Genomic DNA, 19818 nt, shown 5'->3' with positions numbered 1-19818 from the left:
CTGGGCTTGCCCTGCTCTGGTGCTCCAGCTGGGAAGCAGGATCGGAGGCCAATCTGTGCGGCTCTCGGAAGCAGCACCATGTCCCCCCTCCAGCTCCTATGCATAGGGGCAACCAGAGAGCTCTGCTTCACATGCTGCCCCTGTCCCAAGCGCCGCCCCCACAGCTCCCACTGGCCAGAAACTGCAGCCAATGGGAGCTGCAGGGGCAGTGCCTGGGGACAGGGCAGCATGCAGCAGAGATGCCTGGCTGCGCCTCCGTGTAGGAGCTGGAGGGAAACATGCCGCTACTTCTGGGACCCGCTTGAGGTAAGTGCTGCCTGGAGCCTGCACCCCTGAGCCTCTCACCATGCCCCAACCCCCTGACCCAGCCCTGATCCCGCTCCTGCCCTCCAAACCCCTCCTGCACCCCAAACCTCTCATCCCCAGCCTCACCCCAGAGCCTGCACCCCAGCCGGAGCCCTCACCCCCTCCCCCGTGTCCCAACCCCCTACCCCAGCCCTGATCCCCCTCTCCGCCTCCAAACCCCTCAGTCCCAGCCCGGAGCACCCTCCTGCACCCCAAACCTCTCATCCCCAGCCCCACCCCAGAGCCACACCCCCACTGGAGCCCTCACCTCCCCCATGCCCCACCCCTCCTGCCCCAGCGCAGGGCCCCCTCCTGTACCCTGAACTCATTTCTGGCCCCATCCCAGAGCCCACACCCCCAGCCCGAGCCCTCACTCTCTCCTCCCCCAACCCCAATTTTGTGAGCATTCATGGCCCGCCATACAATTTCCATATCCAGGTGTGGCCCTCAGGCCAAAAAGTTTACCCACCCCCGGCCTAGAGCTTTACATGTTGCTTGTAGTTCTTACTTTACATTTATGAATATGACTGGGTGTTTTGCAGTAGTTATGAATTCTATGATGCTCGGCATGCATTTACAAATACTGTCTGCTTTGCATTTTTTGCAAACTCTGCATTCTGCAATGTTTGTTGTGAACTTTGCCCTAGTCTACACAGGTGGGGAGGCCGGAGGGGGGGGGTCGACCTAAGATACACAACTTCGAATAGTGTAGCTGAAGTTGGCATATCTTAGGTCAACTTACCTGCTGCTCCCCCATTGACTCCGCTTCCGCTTCTCGCGAGCTGGAGTTCCGGAGTCAAAGGGGAGCGCATTCGGGGATCGATTTATCTTTATCGATAAATCAATCCCTGATAGATTGATCACTACCCGCTGATCCAGCAGGTAGTGAAGACCTGCTCTAATAGAGTTAATTTAATTCTCCAAAAAACCCTTGTTGAGTGGGAAAAAAAGAAACAACGCTGCAGAAAATCAATGTGCAAAAGCCAAAAATCACATAGACCCTATTACACAAGTTTTTAACTTAATGGGGTGAAAGTTTAAAATTATAAAAGGAAGTAAACATGTGTGTCCAGTTGAGGAAACAAGCATAGTCCAGTGTGGCTACACACACACCTGTCATGGTTCTCACAGGTCAGTGTATGTAAAGCTGTGGTTTTCCTTACTGTCCCTGGCATGGAGTGGAAGGGGTAAGGATGTGCCCTGTAAAGCCACGTGGTATATTAGGAGGTGCAGGGAGCAGTGACCATGGAATTCTCCAAGGACTGCAAAGGGTGGGCAGGTCTGGGATTTTTGGACTGGTAGGTCAATCAGGGCCTGCAGCACTTGAGTTTGCTACCTGAGAAGACCTACTACATTAGCTACATTTCCCGCTGCAACTCCTGAGGCCTCTTTCTTGTACTCTCTTTCCTTTTCCATGCTGTTGGTCACGGTGGCTCTCCAAGCCCTTTGTTCATGGTCTGATGAAACACTGGCATGCAGGATCTCACAAATCATGTCCTCCCTCATTCTCTTCTTTCTCCTCCTCTTCAGGGTCAGGTGTTCTGCTGGCAAGGAGGGGGCACCTCTCAAGGCTACCCTGCCAAAAGCTGCTGATAAAAACAGACAGATGTGCCACTGGATTTACAGTCACAAGAGAAAGGGAAAGATAAGTTTCAAAACTCTTCCCATACACACTTTTAATAAGCCATGCTTATCGACACTTCAGCTTTGGAGTGCCTCTGCGTAGCACTGCTCTCCAGTCCCATCCTTGGTGAGTACAGCCTGTCAGGGAGGCAGGGGGGTGGAGGAGAGGAAGGATTTTATGTGGCCTTAAGCTATACAAAAAGACAGTTACCTTTTCCGTAACTGGTGTCCTTCAAGATGTGTTGTTCATGTCCATTCCATATTAGGTGTGTGTGCTTGCCACGTGCATCAGTGCCAGAAGTTTTTCCCTCAGCAGTATCCGTAGGGGACTGGCTCTGGCGCCCTCTGGAGTGGTGGCCACATGGCACAGGATAAGGGGTGCCACCGGCTCTCCCCACCCTCAGTTCCTGCTTGCCGGACACTCCAACAGTGGGGAAGGAGGGCAAGTCATGGAATGGACGTGAGCAACACATCTCGAAGAACACCAGTTCTGGAAAACTGTCTTTCCTCTAACCCTCTTGCCGCTGTGCTTTGCTGTCATGACTGGGGGCTTGGCTACACTTGCGAGTTACAGCGCAATAAAGGAGCCCCGGGCGCACTAGCTCGCTACCCGTCCACACTGGCAAGGCACATAGAGCGCTCTGACTCTGCGGCTACAGCGCAGTGGAGTAACGTTTGCTGTGCCCCCACTGGAGCGCCACGGCACCAGTGTGGATGAGGTGTTGCATTACTGCACTCTGATCAGCCTCTGGAAACATCCCATAATCCCCTTAAGTCAAGTGGCCACTCTCGTCATTGTTTTTGAATCAATGCAGAAATGTGGATATGCCCTTTGAAAGCTCCATTTCTGACAGCCGGCTGCTTATCTGCTCTGAGACAAAGCAAACCATTAGTGTGGAATGTTGTGTGTGAGAGAGAGAGACCGGGGGGGGGGGAAGAGAAGGGGGTCTGCTGCTGTCTGAACTTACAAGACAGCATGCCGACATGCTCTCAGCCCCCAAAACCCCACTCTCTCTCCGCCCACATATACACAACACACTCCCTGTCACACTCCACCTCACTTGAAAAGCACGTTTCAGTCACTTGCTTGCTGGGATAGCTGCCCACAATGCATCGCTCCCAATGCTGCTACAAGTGCCACAAATGTGGCCACGTCAGTGTGCTTGAAGCTGTCAGTGTGGACAAACTGCAGCGCTTTCCCTACTGCGCTCTCCGAAGGCTGGTTTAACTCAAAGCACTCTACATCTGCAAGTGAAGCCAGGCCCTGACACTCATCTCCTATGCCTGAGCACAGCCTGTCCTTGGCACCCAGCAGTGCAGTGGGTATTGACTGGCAATTTTCCACAGGCTGTGGGGATTCTAGCCGAGATCCAACTCCCGAGAGTCACAAAGGCACAGAGAACACAGCTGCTGCTGGCATTCAAAGCTGCCTGGGCCCATATGATGCGAGTCTGTTTACCGCCAGCTAAACTCATCACACATGGCAGAAGAAATAAGGCTGCCATCATCAGAAACTTACGGAAGAGGATTGTAGAGTATCTCTCAGGAGGATAAAAGGGACATCCCTACATGCATATACAAAGTGCTCTGCATGTCCCCTGCCTCCACCTAACCCAACAAGGAAATGAAAAGCAGATGCCAACTCTACCTCCTCCTCTTCTTATATGAGTAAAACAATGAAAAGTCGATACCTTTGTCTTGTTAACTTGGGGCCAGGCCCGGCACCATCTTTAAAATTAAACATTGTAAGGAAAAAATGTATGTATACACTTACCTGAGTTCTCTTCCCCTTCATTAGGCTCATCTGTGCTTGCTTGGTAGGACTTGCCAGACTTTGGTGGAGCTGCAAACAGATCCTGGCTCACAGCAGCCTGTTTCCCCCATCCCATCCTCATGTTTCCCCCATCCCATCCTCCTCCTCGCCATTCACAGCTGGGGTCTCGGGATCCCATGAGGTATCCACAGTGGTCTGTGGGTTGCTGGTGAGGTCTCCACCACGGATGGCATGCAGTTCCTTGTAGAAGCGGTAGGTCTGTGGCGCAGCACCAGATCCATCATAGGCCTCCCTGGCCTTGTGATATCCCTGTTAAAGTTCCTTCACGTTCACACAGCACTGCTGCTGATCCCTGTCATACCCCTTTCTCTGCACCCCCTATGCAGTCTGCTCGTAGATGTCCATGTTTCTACAGCTGGTCCATAGCTGTGCCTAGGAAATCCAATACTTTTTGTCTACTCCAGGCAGGACTGTATCTTGTACCTCTGTGCGCGTGGAGCTGGCATAGGGAGCTAGGCAAGGCAACTGCATGTAACAAAGGTGAGCTGCTGTGTGTGCTTGCCAAGCTGGGCAATCAGGAAGAGGCATTTCAAAAGCACACAGGGGGAGTTAAATGGGGGTGTGCGGTTTCCGGTCTCTGTGACCCATAGGCAGTGGAGATTAAAAATATAACCAGGATGGTCACTGTCCATTGGGACAGCTGGTGGAGGTTGTTGGAATCGACACAGGTCATACAGTGGCTACGCTCACTCTGCATTGACCTCAGGAGGTCAACCATGGCTCTCCACAGTTTGGGCAGGTGTTTTTACTGTGTCGCTGTAGTGGGGCACTTACATCAGCCAGAGACAAATTTGAGTGTAGACACATACTCAAAGAGGCTGATGCAAGATGACTTACATTGACCTGACTTTGTAGTGTAGACCAGGCCTAAGCACTCAGTGCCAGAGAACCAAATTCAGCATTACCCTGAAGTCACAAGAAGTTCTTACGTTGGTTTTGATGTATCAGGATTTGGCTGTTAATAAAGTCATAGGAACAAGCATGCCAGCAGAGTTAAAACCAGTGATGTCAGAAGGTCCAAAGTGAAGAAACTTTTTCACCTCTGTTGTAATTTAGCTGCTTACAGAGGTCTATACCAGGTTGTTCAGAAATCAACAGCATGCAACCTAAACAAACACATGACACTCTGGCATTATCCTGTCAGTTTCCAGTCAAATCTTTTATTCACAGCACAGTATGGAAGCCTAGTTATTCTTTGGCTGGAGAAGGCACAAAGTCCTGGCAACAATAAACACATGGGATCTTTACCAGGTCTGAAGCAATAAATTTAATAAATTAGTGGGGATTATAATTCACCACAGAGTGCTAATTGCCAAGACAAAGTCGAGGGCCCTCTGTAGATAAGGCCCCCAACAGATGTTTGTTTGCCCTCTGTATCTGTTTTTTAATTGTAGTTATCCAAGTGATAGCCTGAGCCAAACTGGTTCATCTAGTTTCTGGCATAAGAGTTGTTCTAGAGGATTGACATGTGGGAGTTTAGAAATACAGGAGCAGAAGGGGGTCACATTTTCCCTTACAGCTCCCAAACTGTGAATTATTCAGCTCCATTGCAAATGTGCTCTGCATCCTTGGTCCCACGAGGGCAAATTCTCAGGCCTCCATCTCCTCCCGTTTACTCTTCTGGAGATACTTGAATTTTGTACTGAGCACTGTAAGAAAATGAGACAAAATTAGTGTCTAATGCCACCCAGGATATTGTATTGTTTCCAGCTCCTCCAGTGAAAACAGTACTCTTGCTATTCCTCTCTCTGTTATGATGCATTCGCTTCTTCACATGCTGGTTTCTGTTCTCCCTGTACAGTACAGAGGCAGCCCCATTTGTTTTCTGTACTGTAGATGAGAGCTTTGGGTTTATTAATCATCTTTGGTAGGTTTCATGTTTCTGCCTAGGTACTTCTATATCTCTCCAATTCCTACAACAACTGTGAAATCAGTGGACGTTAGGCACCTAAATACCTTTGAGGATCTGGGCTGAGTGCCTCCCCAAGATTAATAAATTCATTCTGAAACCAGCCCCCCGAGGGAAGCAAGTACTATTGTCCCCAAAAATCAGAAATCCCATGGTATAGTATATACAGCAAGGAGCATGTTGCAGATTGGTTCTGAATAGCTTTGGATGGCAGGCTACTCAGGTGGGGGCCAGCACTTTGCTAATGGCACTACAGAGAACAGGTTTTCTAAAGCAACACAGTCTTCCCTCTCCCAACCCCAGCTGGAGGCTGAAGTCTGTGGGAGAGCAGCTCTGTGGTCTGAACTGCCGATGACTCCCAGCAATAGGGCAGGATCACGAGTATTCAGATAGCAGCTCCCAGAGCTTTCTACAGCTCCCCATGTCCTGAGAACCTGTCCATCCCACCCTTACTTATTTAGTTAACCAGCAAGGCATATCATTTCCTATGTGTCTCAGGATTTAGGGACATCACCCTCCCCCGCCATCCCAGTGTGGGTTTTGCTGTCAAAGCAGATGGGCTTTCCCTGTGATAAGGTTTCAGATACAGAAAAGAAATGGAGGTGTTTCACACACTGTCCAGCTTGTAAATAAAAACCAGCCAGCGGCGTCAGACTCTATCTCCTCCGCTTCCCACCAAGCTTGTCCCGGCTAACAGCTTGGAGTGTCATGAGGTGATTAATGGAGAGTTTGTTGTGTGGTAGAAATGGAGCGGGGAAGGGGTCTGAAGCACCAGAGCCTGGCTTTACAAGTACCGCTTCCATCTACAGCCATGTAGGCCACGAAGCCCATGCATTTCTGCGTCAAGGGGAACATGAACCCACTAGGGGGAATTCTTCACTTTCTTACGATCTGAGCCAGAGAGCAGCTACACTGGCACCCCCATCCCAGCTGGGGCAGTCCCGCTGACATAAGGGGCCTCTGACAGCTTTTCAACCCCTCCCTCCCTGCCCGTAGGGGCCCTGATGTAGGAGCCATTCTAGGGGCCAGAGGGACTGAGCCTATATCTCAGCCCTAATGACCTGCCACAGCCGGAGCACAAGTCAGAGTCGCTCTGAGAGCTACTTTAACCAATGCCAAGGGCTGAACCAGATCCAGGCTAGGGGAGGCAAGTGCCACCCTAAATCAAGCTCTGCCCTGGTGCAGGGATAAATTCAGGCCTCTGACTGCATCTGACTTGCTCAGATGCAATTGCCCAAATTCTTTACTAGACAGTACCAGTACAAAAGCACATTTCAAACAGAAGGCGCCTGTGTGACAGGATGTCGCATTATGAGAGGAAGGTATATCCTAGGTCCCGACTCCCTCACAGGAAGCCTCATCTGGCAGGAAAGCAACACGCTATCGGGCTGTCTGAAGCCTTCCTCTCAATACCTCTGGCGGTTTCTTGCAGTTGTACATCGCAGGAACTCCCACCTCTAACCTTCTACTGAGGCTGCTGCAGCTCTTCGGCAACCAGAGCGGTTCTCTAGCTTCTCACACCTTTCCCACAAGCCTCTCGGGGAGCCCTTCAATTGGCAGCCTGCGCAGAGTTCAGCTTCTGCTTTCAACCCACCACAGAACTATCACATTCCCTTCACCACACACCATGAATTAGGTATCTATTATTGTCCCAGTTAATACTGACGGGATGGGTACTGAAGTGCAGATGGGTTCCGCAACTTGGCTGAAGTCACACAGCATGTCAGTCTGTGGTAGAACTGGGAACACAACCAAGATCGCCTGACTCATTAGCTCACATTTCTGGTCTCTACAGGTCATTACCAATCTGATAACGGTACACACAGCCAGAAGAGAACACTAAGCTTGAATAAACATCCCAAATTAAGAAAAAAGTGCATCTTCAGGAGCCCAGAGCACACTTACAAATCTGTTGTAGGAGCAAAAAGGACAAAAATAGTACGTCCCCGAAGAGTAGTAACTTTGAATCCACCAGAAGCAAACAGTTCTACATTGTTGTTATTACTTATCTGTTTATGTTACTTGCAAGCTTGCCAGGCAGAGCTGGCTGGGGGGGGGGGGGGGGGGACCTCAACAAAATCAATTTGTTTGTTGTCAATTTTCAGTGTAAAATTTTAACAAAAAAAAATTTCCTTTGCTGAAAACGGAAAAAAAAAAATGAAGAAAATCCAACAACAAAATTAAAAAAAAATAGTGGAAAGTAAAAGTTTCCACACCAAAAAAAAAATCGTTTACTTTAAAACTCACTTCTCCATTAGAATTTTTTTTCCAGCCAGCCCTACTGCAAAGTACTTTTTGGGAAACATAGATCAAGTCACGGCTCCGAGGAGCTTACAGTCTGAATAGTTTTAACTCTGATCAGTCCACGATGAACTACACAATATGCAAAAATGATGTGGAGATACAGGATACTTTATCAGGGCTAATAGGCCAAAAAAAATAAACCAACCAAGACAATGACCCATTTGGAAAATCCTACATCAAAGACTGGAGCAATGTTTGATGTCTGAGCCATGCTCCATCCCAAATATAATCAGAAAAGACTGACATGCAACTAATTATCAATTGACTAACCATAACCCAACAATGAACACACTCACCCCTCCTCGGAGATGGTACAGCTGCTACAGCAAGAGAATAGGTGGTTCGAGTAAGCAGTGAAAACTAATGATGTCCTCTCATCTCTGCCTGCTAGAAGCTAAATCCATCCTTCCTGAACTACCCACTACCTCTAGGCTTGCTGATCCTTGGGCCACTAGAATGACTGTGGAGCCCAGAGTGAAATACTAGTAGCTGAAGTTCAAGTCTGTACTTTCCCTGAGAGTCCTTGTGTTAAATAAAGGCGATCAACTGGCCAACATGCATGTTATTATTTTAAACATTTATGTTACAGTGTCTGGTCCTAAAACTGGAATGTCACACATTAAAACTTGGGCATTCCTCATTCCTGTTCCAACCACTAGACCATAACTCTCTCAAACTGGGAATTACCTACTGAAGCTAAATTTTGAAACAAAAAGTTTTTTAAAAACAAGCCACACTTCTTCTTGATGTTGCTGAATCTTCCAAAGAAAAATTAGCTTCAGTTACAAATGCAAATGGCCTGTTAGATCATTGAATCCTTTCACACCAAGAGCAGGATGTAGTCCATGACAGACTGTACCAGAAACTCAATTGATACTATAACTTTGATCTTAACCACAATAATTAGGTCTTCCGTACACAATGCTTCCCAAAATATTCCACAAAGGATGGGTGAAATGATTTGGATAAAACTGATCCAAACCTTCCCCAGACCTCAACTAACCTTTCGTTGAACCTATATGGAGACACAAAAATGAGAAACATTAGAGCAGACATGCCAAACCCACAGAAAAAATGCAGAAATTGGGCTTGTTTTTTGCTTAATTGGCTTGTGAGTTGCTTGTTGGCTAGTTTTTGGCTTGTAGCTTGTTGCAGCTTGTTGCTTTTTTTTTTTTATTGGCTCCTGGCAAACAGGGGCAAGGGAGGGGGAGAGTGTCAGGGGTGCACAGCAGGCCAACCACAGTCCCAGACTGCATGCCGGGGGATCTAGTCACATAGTGTGGGGTTCTTAGGGACTGGCTTGCTTTGGCCTTGTTTTGAAATGGGCTGAGCTTGATTTTTGGCTTATTGTGAAAGTCGGGCTGCTTATTTACCTGTGCATTGGAGACACACCGCTGATCTCCAGGTCCTGACCAGAAAAGCCATTAAGAAATACTATCCCCACCCCCCATTAGTCCCAGTTCCAGCCTAAATAGTCAGTAAATACCCAAAACGTCAAGCCTTGTTTTACAGACCAGAGATGCTGAGAGGGCTCAGATAAACCTCTGATCTTTAATGTCTATATCCATTCCACGCCTCCAAACCATTCAAGGTTTGCTTATGCCCTAAAAGTGACCATTTAAGAGAAGAAATGGGCTTAAGATGCAACATTCAACACCCAACTCTGGGTTCAGATTTCAAACAGCTTCCACGTCAGGTTGATCTGGCCATCTGTCTCCGAGGATAAATATTTTGTACACTAGCCTGATCTCACTACTGCTCAAACAATCGGAAGCCTTTTCTATGTAAAACACTAACCTGCACTTCATCCTTTATGCTCATTGCAGAGCTCAAATCTTTGCAACTCAGATATGAAGATGTTAAAAATTATTCCACAGATCATGGGCCATGTTAATTTTGAAATGTTTCTGTGGTTTGTTGACATGTGGTACACAGTGCCACTGTTACCACTCCTTCATTGTGACTCCTGCATGGAAAAAACATTGAGACTAATCTGGATGTGCTGGGAACACTGCACTACCAGAGGCGAATGGACAAAGGCCTCCTCACCCACTTTGGAATAGCCAACACTTCTTACAGAGCAGGCCCCTAGATTTTCCCCCACCCTGTAATGGGGTTGGCACCCAACTCTCATAAGTGCCCCATTCTGGTTGGGCATGCCTGCGTTCTTTAGTTCTAGTGACCCTTTTCAGTGATTTTCAGGCAGTTTTGTCAGCGACACAGTGCTCCGGCCAAGTCACCGTATCTGTATGTTAACCAACACAAACCCCTTCTGGGGTATATGGTTCACCGGGGCATATCTCAGTACCCCTTTGGTGGTGTGTCTCTCTAGCCCTCCCTGAGCTTTGGTCTTTAGTAATCCAGCCCTCATACAGGCTGCAGCCCTCCCCAGGCTCAGTCTCAGCAATCAGCCCAGAGCTCCCTCCATGCTCCCCCACTTCCTGTTAGCAAACCATCTGTAGCCCTGCTGCTCTTCCAGGCAGCCAGCCCTACAGCCCTTTCTTCTCCTGCTCCAAGCAACTAAGTACTGCACTCCTCTGCAGCTCCTTTTATATGGCCTCCTGGGCCCTGATTGGCTGCTTCCCCTATAGCCACTCTAGCCTGCTTGGAGGACCTCTCCACTGCTCCTTCCCTGGGATGGGTGTGGCACAACCCTGAGGCCTCCAGCAGGGGGCCTTTGGGCCTAGTCCATCCCATCACACCCCCACAGTGAGTTTTCTTTTACAGGTGCTCTGCCTCTGATCTAACCCAACCTAGTTCACACAGAGCTCTATGGGGTTCCACATTACTTCACCCCTATTCCTTAAAGATATAGCCAATTGCTTGGCTACATTTGTGGGATGTTATGAAGAATGTTTGAGAGACCAGTTAACCAAGCTTAGCCAACTTTTATTTGTCAAAGACAAAGGAGCATAATACAGAAAGTAAAGAGTTCATACTTCACCAGTCCTTCTGAGAAGCAATTCTGGCAGCATCCCAGTTCACCTTACACAGGTGTGCGCTGAAAATATGCACTTAAACTATTTATAGTATGGTTAGAGAGCATACTACATGTCAGCCAAGATTAAAATCGACCAATCAACTTTTGGTCTTGCTTTTCTTGTATCAAGCGTATTTTTTGTTTTGGATACTGCATTCCAAGTACCAGTTGGACCATTGAGGTGCATTCCAATCTGTAACAGGACACACCTTTCATGCATCTTGCCTTTGAATCTGCTGGAGCCAAAGCTGACTTCAGCGTTACAAAGTGTTACGGGTGTTATCTGAGCCTGAGTGGAAGTGAACAGCATTGTGGGAAAGACATAATACAACTTGGTTCACATAACTGCCCAAATGCTCTATATAATACAATATTAATGAGGTGTGCACTACACCTAACATTTGTAGGGCCTAACACCATCTTTCAAGCACTGCACCTCCAACAGAGGTCATTGTCCTTTTTGCTGCAGCTGGGAGCAGTCTGTTCTCGGAAAGATATCAAGATTCTGATGCTACTCTGAGACCAGTTCAAAGGAAACTCCAGGTGTTGAGCAGCCATTGCTGTCTCACAAACACATTCACCAACCACATTCAGGCCAGCAAATCAGATCCTTTCAGATCTCAGTACCAGCATATTAAAGTGGATTGATGCTGTTCTGAGCATTCCTAATTGACCAAACTAAGCAAGTAAAGAATAATTTCAGGCTGCAGAAAAATGCAATGGGCCTACTGTCCTCATTTACTCGGGTGCAAATCAGGAATAATTCCATTGATGTCAACAGAGTTCCACTGGTGTAAGCCCAGTGGAAGTGAAATCAGAACAGGTCAGAGTTCCCTTGTCACTCAGCATTTCATATCCACTCCTGTGATGACTGCTGACCAATGGAAGCACATTTTCTTGAAGCAAAAGTTCTAAATTCTGCTGAAGAAAGCCAAGCCATGGAGCTCTTCTGCTGCATAAGAAAAGTCTCATACTTCAAAGAACTGGTGTGTGAAATATAGCAAGAGAACGACTCAGATATGAAGAGCTGTAACTAAACAAAAAAGAATTAAAAATCAGGGGGAAAGCAGTATACAATAGTGATGCTTCTCTCACCTTATTCTTAGCTGAGTTGCCTAAACTCTATGTGCTCTGTTTGAGATGTCTGGTGCTTTTAGGAAACTAAAACATTTTTTCTTCACCAATGAGAACCCAATAGCATAGGACAAGAGTTCCGTGGTGGGAGAACAAGTTGGGAGATATCCAGAGAGATGCTTTCAGCTTGTTCCAAAATCCTAGCATTAGCTCTAGTACTCTGCTGTAAATCCAGGAAGCTACAGTACAGACCCACAGACAGGGCTGACAAAACATGTCTTAACTATCCCCTCAGAATGGTTAAACAGCTTTGTAACAGCTGCTGGGCCAACTGCACAGACATCTGTTAAAGAAGCGTAAACCTCCTGCAACAAAGCCTTTCCTCTAGGATTTAATGCTAACCTTGTTCTCATGAGGGTTTGGTATCAAGCAACTGAGGAAAAGAAAGTCCTGTGTCTTTTTTTATCTATTCAGTAAAGCAAGGTGTCTTTTTGGTGCTTTTAATATTAGGACACATGCTGGGGTGGAAGGAGGCGTGTTTGATGGGACAAATCTTGCAAAATTAGAAAGGCTTAGAAAGCATATACAGAAGTAATGGGAGGGCTACTACATGTGAATAGTACTGAAAACCAAACTGGCTGTGGGCAATGGGACATTACATTAAGAGATTCATATTACCTGCAGTGTGAATCTCATGAGTGGGACTGAGGGCACAATTTGACCCTAAAAGGAAAATGGAATTTGAACAGACGACCGTATTATTTACATATTTGTGTGGGGAAAGCAAATTTTGGGTGTGACCATGCTCCCAATCTTTTACAGAGACAAAATTAACTGAGTCATTGGGAAAACAGAACTGCCTGTGATTCCAAAGAAATATGAAAGGTATGGCCAATGGGTCTCTAAAATTAAGGTTGTAAAAACAGTTCAACATTAAGTGCTCATCAACAGTCAGCCAAACCACATGCCCAGGCACTTTGTGGAAGTAATAAAATGTGTCCTACAGTTCATTGTACAGTACACTGTAGTCAGTGCAGAAGTTTAAAATACTTACTGGTGTGGAAGTCTTATGTGTATGCAGTCTCCTGAATAGGGGGTCTTTTGGCATAACAAAGGTTAGGTGAATGAGAAGAAGCACTTTGCTCACTTTCACTAAACCCCAAACTGCTCACTCTTAGACTCAGTTCCAGAGCTGTGATTTGATTTTGCAAAACCTCACTGGTCAAGGTTTGGTTTCACAAAACAAAATCCCACAACAGGCATTTTTGGGGTTCTGAGCCACCAGAGTGTGAAGGCTTTTCAAGAAAATGTTCCAGTTTTGGCCCATCTCTAGCTATCATGAGAGTTGAATTGACAAATGGACATCTAAGGTTAAAACATCTTGTGCAGAGAAGGTGCACAGGTAAAGTACTGGCGTGACTTTATGGCAATCCAGCAGCACACCTAGCTCTACCTCTCACCAGCAACTTGGAAGATGGCTTGGTCCCCTTACAGCTGCACCAATGTTAGCTTATGACTTGCTGGTTGTCAAAGGCATGAGCCAACTCAGGAGACATACCAGTGGGATACCGAGCTTCCTCTGAGACTCAGAGTTCCCCCATCTTTTTGTATAAGAACAGACAAAATGCCAGAGGGTCAAAATTTGAGCTTGGGTAAGCAAAGCTCTGAAGTTTACATTTAAAACTGAGCCAGACACTGCACAGTAAAATGCACTGCAAGAAACAATCCAGCACTGGCCTAGAGGATGTACTAGATGTCACAAGACCTTTACCATCTCCAATTTCTAGGGTTAGCTGAATTTTTAACTTGAGGCTGACAAACTGAGCTGAAATCTCACAAGAACCACCTCTCTCGGGGTATTCTGGCATTTCCATTCTCTATCCTCACCAGAACCAAGATATGGAGAGGGACATGACAATGACAAATAATAGGTTCGTGGGGGAGGGAATAAACCTACTGTAAGCCTCCACAACTCTTGGGTTTGGCACCAGTTTTGGGGGTTTGTTTTATCCAGCCCAGCCTCACTCTTTGGATGAACGTGCTCTGTTTCAGTTAACAAGGCAAAACCTGAAGCTATCCTGGCAATGGTCACACTGACCCAGTTACTCTAACACACAACACGCCCTTCAACTGAAGGAAAATTCATTCAACAACATTAAAAAGTGACAGCCACCATAAAAACCTTGTAGGTAAAGAAAGAACAACTTCCCGCAAAACTCGCAGGCAGTGATGTTGGGACAATCTGAGAGGTGTGTGGCACAGAAGGGTAAATCCTGCTCTGCATCAAATCTCACAGCCAGGACTCAGTTTCTTGGACTCAGTCCCAGGTTACTGCAGGCAAAACAGCATGGAAACAATTTCATTCATTCTGTTTTGCTGATAGTGGCACATTGGGAGCTGAAACTTTGCACTGGCCATGTCTGCCATTAGAGATCACCTAAAAGAAATTCAGTGCTGTGCCAATTCAGTCTAATGGGAGAAATACTTTATCCTCATGCTGGGGGCAGGACTCCTCTAACTAGATCTTGGTGGAAATGTTTTAATCCAAAACTAATTTAGATGAAAAATGGCTTATTGTGAAAAACAAAACAAAAAATGTGGAGAAATTGCTTTTTGACATTTTCCTAAGAGAAACATTTTTTTACCAAAAACACTTTTCAAAAATTGAAAATTTTTACTGAAACCCAAAGTTTATTTTCCAAAAAACAGTTTTTTGAAAATCAAAACATTTTTAGTTTTCAAAAAAACTAAAATATTTTCATGTGGAAAAGGAAAGAAAATAATTCTCCTCCCCCCACAAAAATCCTATGAAAAATAATTGCTATTTTCTGACAAGCTCTACCTCTCACCGGTAAACTGGGGAAAGGGGTGGTCCCCTTACTGCTGCACCACTGTTATCTTATGTCTCCTACATTGTGGAAGCATTTCCCAACACTAAGTGTGGTTGGTTTCACCCCAGAAATGGAGGATAGGACTGGAAGGGACTGTGAGAAGACATCCAAGATAGTAACAGCAGGAGTTAGACCATGAGCCAAGTCCAGGAACCCATGCAGTTCACTGGGTGTTTCCAAGGGTGTAGCCACCTCCTGAGGACCCAGACCAGTAAAGCTAGCTGCTCCATGGAGGCTGCTTTATCCCAATTCAGCAGATTCAAACAGCTGCAATGATGAATCAGACTTTCATTCTTTGCAGGAACATATGATGGGCAAAATGTTAAAGTCCAAAGCTCTGGGTGCACTTTCATCACAGTATCATACATATCTGCTGCTGGGGTGGGAGACTGGGGAACAGAAGATCCCATAAAGCCTGTGTTCTCCCTTTGCCAAGATTTCTCTTCCCATCTACTATTGTGAAGGCTGCCACCTTCAACCCCCATGCTGGCTGTACTTCGTGGGTTAGTACTTTGAGACAGAATAGAAGATAAGATTAACGTTACTGCAAATAATAATCTCCCTCAAGGTCAGGGAAAACAGCTATCAAAGCAAAGTTTATATTAATTTTGTTTCTTGGCTCATTTTTGTTCAAGTAGTTGCTCCCTCTGTGTGTTGGGAATGGATTATCTGTGCAGGAGAAGAGAGGTTGTTAATAGAGTGCTTAAAATGATGATGAAATTGATGCTTCTCATTAGTGGTACTTGACTGTTGAATGCCTTTGCCAGAAACCAAAGACACAGTTACCCTCACTGTAAGGTAGTACCAACTTATATACTGCAGTACAGGAGCTTTTAGAAGCTTGATCTCAATTCAAACCACTTGTATTTGACTGGGATTGAATCATGAAGCCTGTGGGGAAGACCGTTATATTTATATTGGTTATTTATTGGGTATCAGATTATGTTTGGGCTGAGTTATCATACACAGTACTAACAGCTGGTGGGTTTCTGCTTGTTTATGCAGCTAATGGAGAGTCATATAAACTGTCACAGCTCTGATTTCTTCCATCCGCTGACACAGACAGAACACAGGGGACACCTGGGGCAATTTAGAGGGACTAAATTGAAGGGACCAACAGTAAACCAGGCCTTCATGCTCCAGCTAAGGCAACTCACACCACCAAATGAATGCAAATACCACAGGGTTATTCAGGTACAGTTAAGACCAAAACCAATGCCTGTGCATTCAAAGTATCATTTGCATTACCAGCCCCGTACCCCCGAATGTCTAGAACAAATGCTTGGCTTAGAAATGATTGGGAACTCTCTCTCACTCTTTTTTTACGTGGTTTCCACAAAATTAACATTTTCTGGGGGTAATTTTTGATTTTGCTGAAATTTTGATTTTTCCACTGGGAAAAATCAAAAGGAAATATTTTGCTTCCCAAGTTGAAAGAGTTTGGTCGGTTGAACTGTATTTAAATGTTTGTGTCAGGTCAGTGAGACATTAATCTGGGTCCCTCTGAGTTGCCCTATTGCCTCATGGGAGTTGTAATTCAAGTGTCTGGGGACCCTGTTCGTCTGTTGGCCAGGTTCCCTGACAAGACGACATCTTTCATAATGCCCTCCTGTCTCACTTCTGGCTGAGCCACCACAGGACTCCGGGGCCTGTGGTGCATGGAGTCTGGCCAGGGAGCCTCACTCACGGAGGAGAATATGGGCATGCAGCACCTGAACTCAACTCCCATGAAGCAATGCGGCAGCTCAGGCAGATGCAGGTCAATGTCCAACTGAGCCAAACTGCGATGTTTTGATTTGGGAATGTAACAAATTTTCATTTCAGTAAAAAAGGTGTTGGAGCAAAACATTCTGATGTTTCTGAAAAATTTCTTTTTACAACTTTTTGTTCCACAAAAACTTTTGTTTTCTCTACTTTTAGTCCTGATTTGGGATGAAAAATGTCAAAAGTAGTGGAATTTCCCATCGGATGGAAATTCCAGTTCATGTTGAGCTCTAAACAGGACAAAGTGTCAAGCTACCAAAGGAGTTCCACAACAGATCACAGCCAGCTAGGAGTGCATTATACGCTGGAGAGGGCCATATGCAATATTTTCTGACTGATCAGTCAACTACATCTACTGTGAACTGTGCTTTTAATGTTCCCTTTCTCTGTTCTGCAACATTCACCAGTCCCCCTTTATCGACATGAATTTCTTTGTTCCCATGTAAATTTAACGTGTTTATAAGGCAGGTTAAAAAAAAAAAGTTGGGGCCCACAGTTGTCTAACTAGGGCCCAATATTAACCAGTAGAGGAGGCTGAAAACAACAACAATTTTGTCAAAACTTTTTATGTGGGTCTTTTTGTTTTCAAAATGTTGATGAACAACTGCATACACTAACAACCTGATCAATGCATCTCTAAAGTGGAGTACTGAATATGCTACAGTCAATCATTTTGGGCAGCTGTCAGAGATGGCAGATTGGAATAACATACTCACCTCCTGGGCCAATTATTTGCTTAGCCCATACATTAAGCATTGGAAATGCTGCAGCTAGATCATGTAAAGTACTGAGCATCTTTATCTCCCACTGGCTTCAAGAAGCCGGGAGCGTGCTGACCGCCACATTGAAGTCTGAACCTGCAAGGTACTGAAATCAGACTTCTAAGATACCTCAGCTATTAAACCATATTTTTTTTTAAACTGAAGTGTGGCAAAACCTGCCAGTTTCTTTATTTACTGCTTCCTACACTGAGGAAAAAGTTGCAGTGACCCCTGATAAGACATGCTTCCTACAGAGGAGACAATGGCTGCTCAGTTTCTCAACTATTTTCAGCACCGCCTGCGAGTCATGTTCTGAGAAATGTTTATGGTTTAACACTTTCAAGTAGTTCTTGTTCTGCACCAGGCCTAGCAGTTCTGGAGTTCCTAGATCAGTGACTAGGCATCTTATTTCTGGCACCAAGCCTATCTGTCCAGCCCAGTTGCAGAAGGTTTCTAGAAAAGGCACCATCCCACATAAAGTGTTAGGGAATTTTTTTCTGAATTACTTGCTTAGAGACTGTCAAAAGTTCTCTTTACATCAGATTCAGATCCTTTAGCAGCTAAATGGGCAGGGTTTTTTCTGCCTCTCCAATGATGGGTATCATTGGAGAGGCAAAAATGTTTATGTAAACCCTGGGAATTAAATCCCATTCTTCATTTATCATTGTACCATAATAAAATAAGAATAATAAAAGATCTTTAAAGAACAATGCAGGTAGTAATGTAATATTTGAACATAGAAAGTTTGTGTTGCTAAGATATTGGTATCAGACTCTGGGTCAGTTCCCACCTCTGCAACAGGACTTCCTATGTGACCTTGGGCAAGTCACTTGATTGCTCTGTGCCTGGGTTTCCCAGTCTGTACAATGGAGATAATTATTCCATACCTCACAGGGGTACTGTGAGGAAAAATTCAGTAATGCTTGTGAGGTGTTTAGATTCAATGGTGATGGAGGCTATCACATAAATACCTTTATGGAGTAAGGCCTTGTCTACACTACGGGGGTAAGTCGACCTAAGTTACGCAACTTCAGCTACATGAATAATGTAGCTGGAGTTGACGTAGCTTAGGTTGACTTACTGCAGTGTCTATACCGCACTGGGTCAACGGGAAATGCTCTCCCGTTGACTTCCCTGACTCATCTCATTTCGGTGGAGTACCAAAGTCAACAGGAGATCGATCTGTGGTCGATTTCGTGGGCCTTCACTAGACCCGCTAAATCGACCTTCGGTGCATTGATCACCACAGTGTCAATCCCCGGTAAGTGTAGACATGCTGTAAGCCTAAAAATTATTGTAGGTAAATAGAATACACTTGTCACCAACAGTTCATCAGATAGGCCAAGAACTAAATGGGCCATGGAGATTGAAGTAGCCTCTTACCCTGACATGGTGCTTCCAGGACAGCTTTGTGGTGGCAGCATGAAGGAAGCTGGCTGCCACCTGCGCTCTCAGAAGGGATCTCTAGAGTTGTATAAATACACTTTGAAAGAGCATTACATTCACTTAACATAGTACTTCCTGAAATTTGACATGCCTGAGTAATGCCTGTGATCAATGACTAGCTACCAACCAGCACCTCTGTCATGCCATAAGATGCCAGCACTCCTTCAATTTCTCATACACCCACCCTAGTAATGGTCTGGTGGGTAGCACTCTCTTTGGAGTTACCCAGCTCTGCATCAGGAGAAGCTGGAATGAGAGGGATGGAGGCTAAAGCGCTCCCTGAATTGTTTAGACCTCCTCTAATGAGGAGGTTGTTGAGGCTCCTTACATACGAGCTGGCATTGAGCAACGCCTCCCCGGTTTGCCTTGCTTTGCAGTGATCATGCTTAAAGACTGTTAGAAAAGTAGACACTGCAATCTAGAGAGGTTACTTCAGGATTCCCTGGAAAATACAGCCACTACTGAAGTACCACAACCAGCAGAGAACTTCCTCAGGGCTCTGTGTATTATGAGCTTATGCAGCTGCACAAATGGTCATGTAACTGGATTATTTTTAAACTATCACATAACTTTGCACAGATCTTCAGCTGCAAATTAAGGTGGCTTTCTTCACTTGAGTGCAGCTACTATCTGATAACTTACACCAGAGAACAATCTGACCTCTTAATTCTCTAGCCCTAAGATTGTGAAGAAAACCTTCAAAATAGGAACCAAATGTATCCACACACATAGTAAGGTCTGTTTGCAGTCAAATGTTCTGGTTCATCTCTATCGGGTCTTTCTCTGAAGCCCAGAGATGAACAATTCAAATGGCCACATTATTTCACAGCTGATCAGTTTAGGGGAAACGTAGAATTGATGTGCTTATTTGTTAGTTTTGGGTCCTT

At 45.6% G+C, this 19818-nt stretch overlaps 2 long non-coding RNA genes across 4 annotated transcripts in view; both read right to left on the bottom strand.

Annotated features, from left to right (window-relative positions):
* Positions 1–1314: 1314 nt before the first annotated feature.
* LOC142072953 (uncharacterized) overlaps positions 1315–19818 on the bottom strand; it is a 64095-nt gene continuing 45591 nt past the window's right edge. The window contains exons 2-3 of one of the 2 annotated variants that reach the window (XR_012669576.1): positions 3743–5451; positions 1315–1934 (exon numbers count right to left, since the gene is read on the bottom strand). This is a non-coding gene — a long non-coding RNA (uncharacterized LOC142072953). The remainder of the gene's footprint in view (positions 1935–3742; positions 5452–19818) is intronic. The other variant, XR_012669577.1, reaches the window with a different exon arrangement.
* The window catches only part of LOC142072954 (uncharacterized), a 35328-nt gene continuing 26393 nt past the window's right edge, over positions 10884–19818 (bottom strand). Inside the window, exon 4 of one of the 2 annotated variants that reach the window (XR_012669578.1) lies at positions 10884–12028. This is a non-coding gene — a long non-coding RNA (uncharacterized LOC142072954). The remainder of the gene's footprint in view (positions 12029–19818) is intronic. The other variant, XR_012669579.1, reaches the window with a different exon arrangement.

The sequence above is a fragment of the Caretta caretta genome, chromosome 8, assembly GCF_965140235.1.
Source record: "Caretta caretta isolate rCarCar2 chromosome 8, rCarCar1.hap1, whole genome shotgun sequence".
NCBI lineage: Eukaryota > Metazoa > Chordata > Testudines > Cheloniidae > Caretta > Caretta caretta.
The sequence above is the reverse complement of the archived record's forward strand: the minus strand, read 5'-3'. Positions and strand labels throughout refer to the sequence as shown.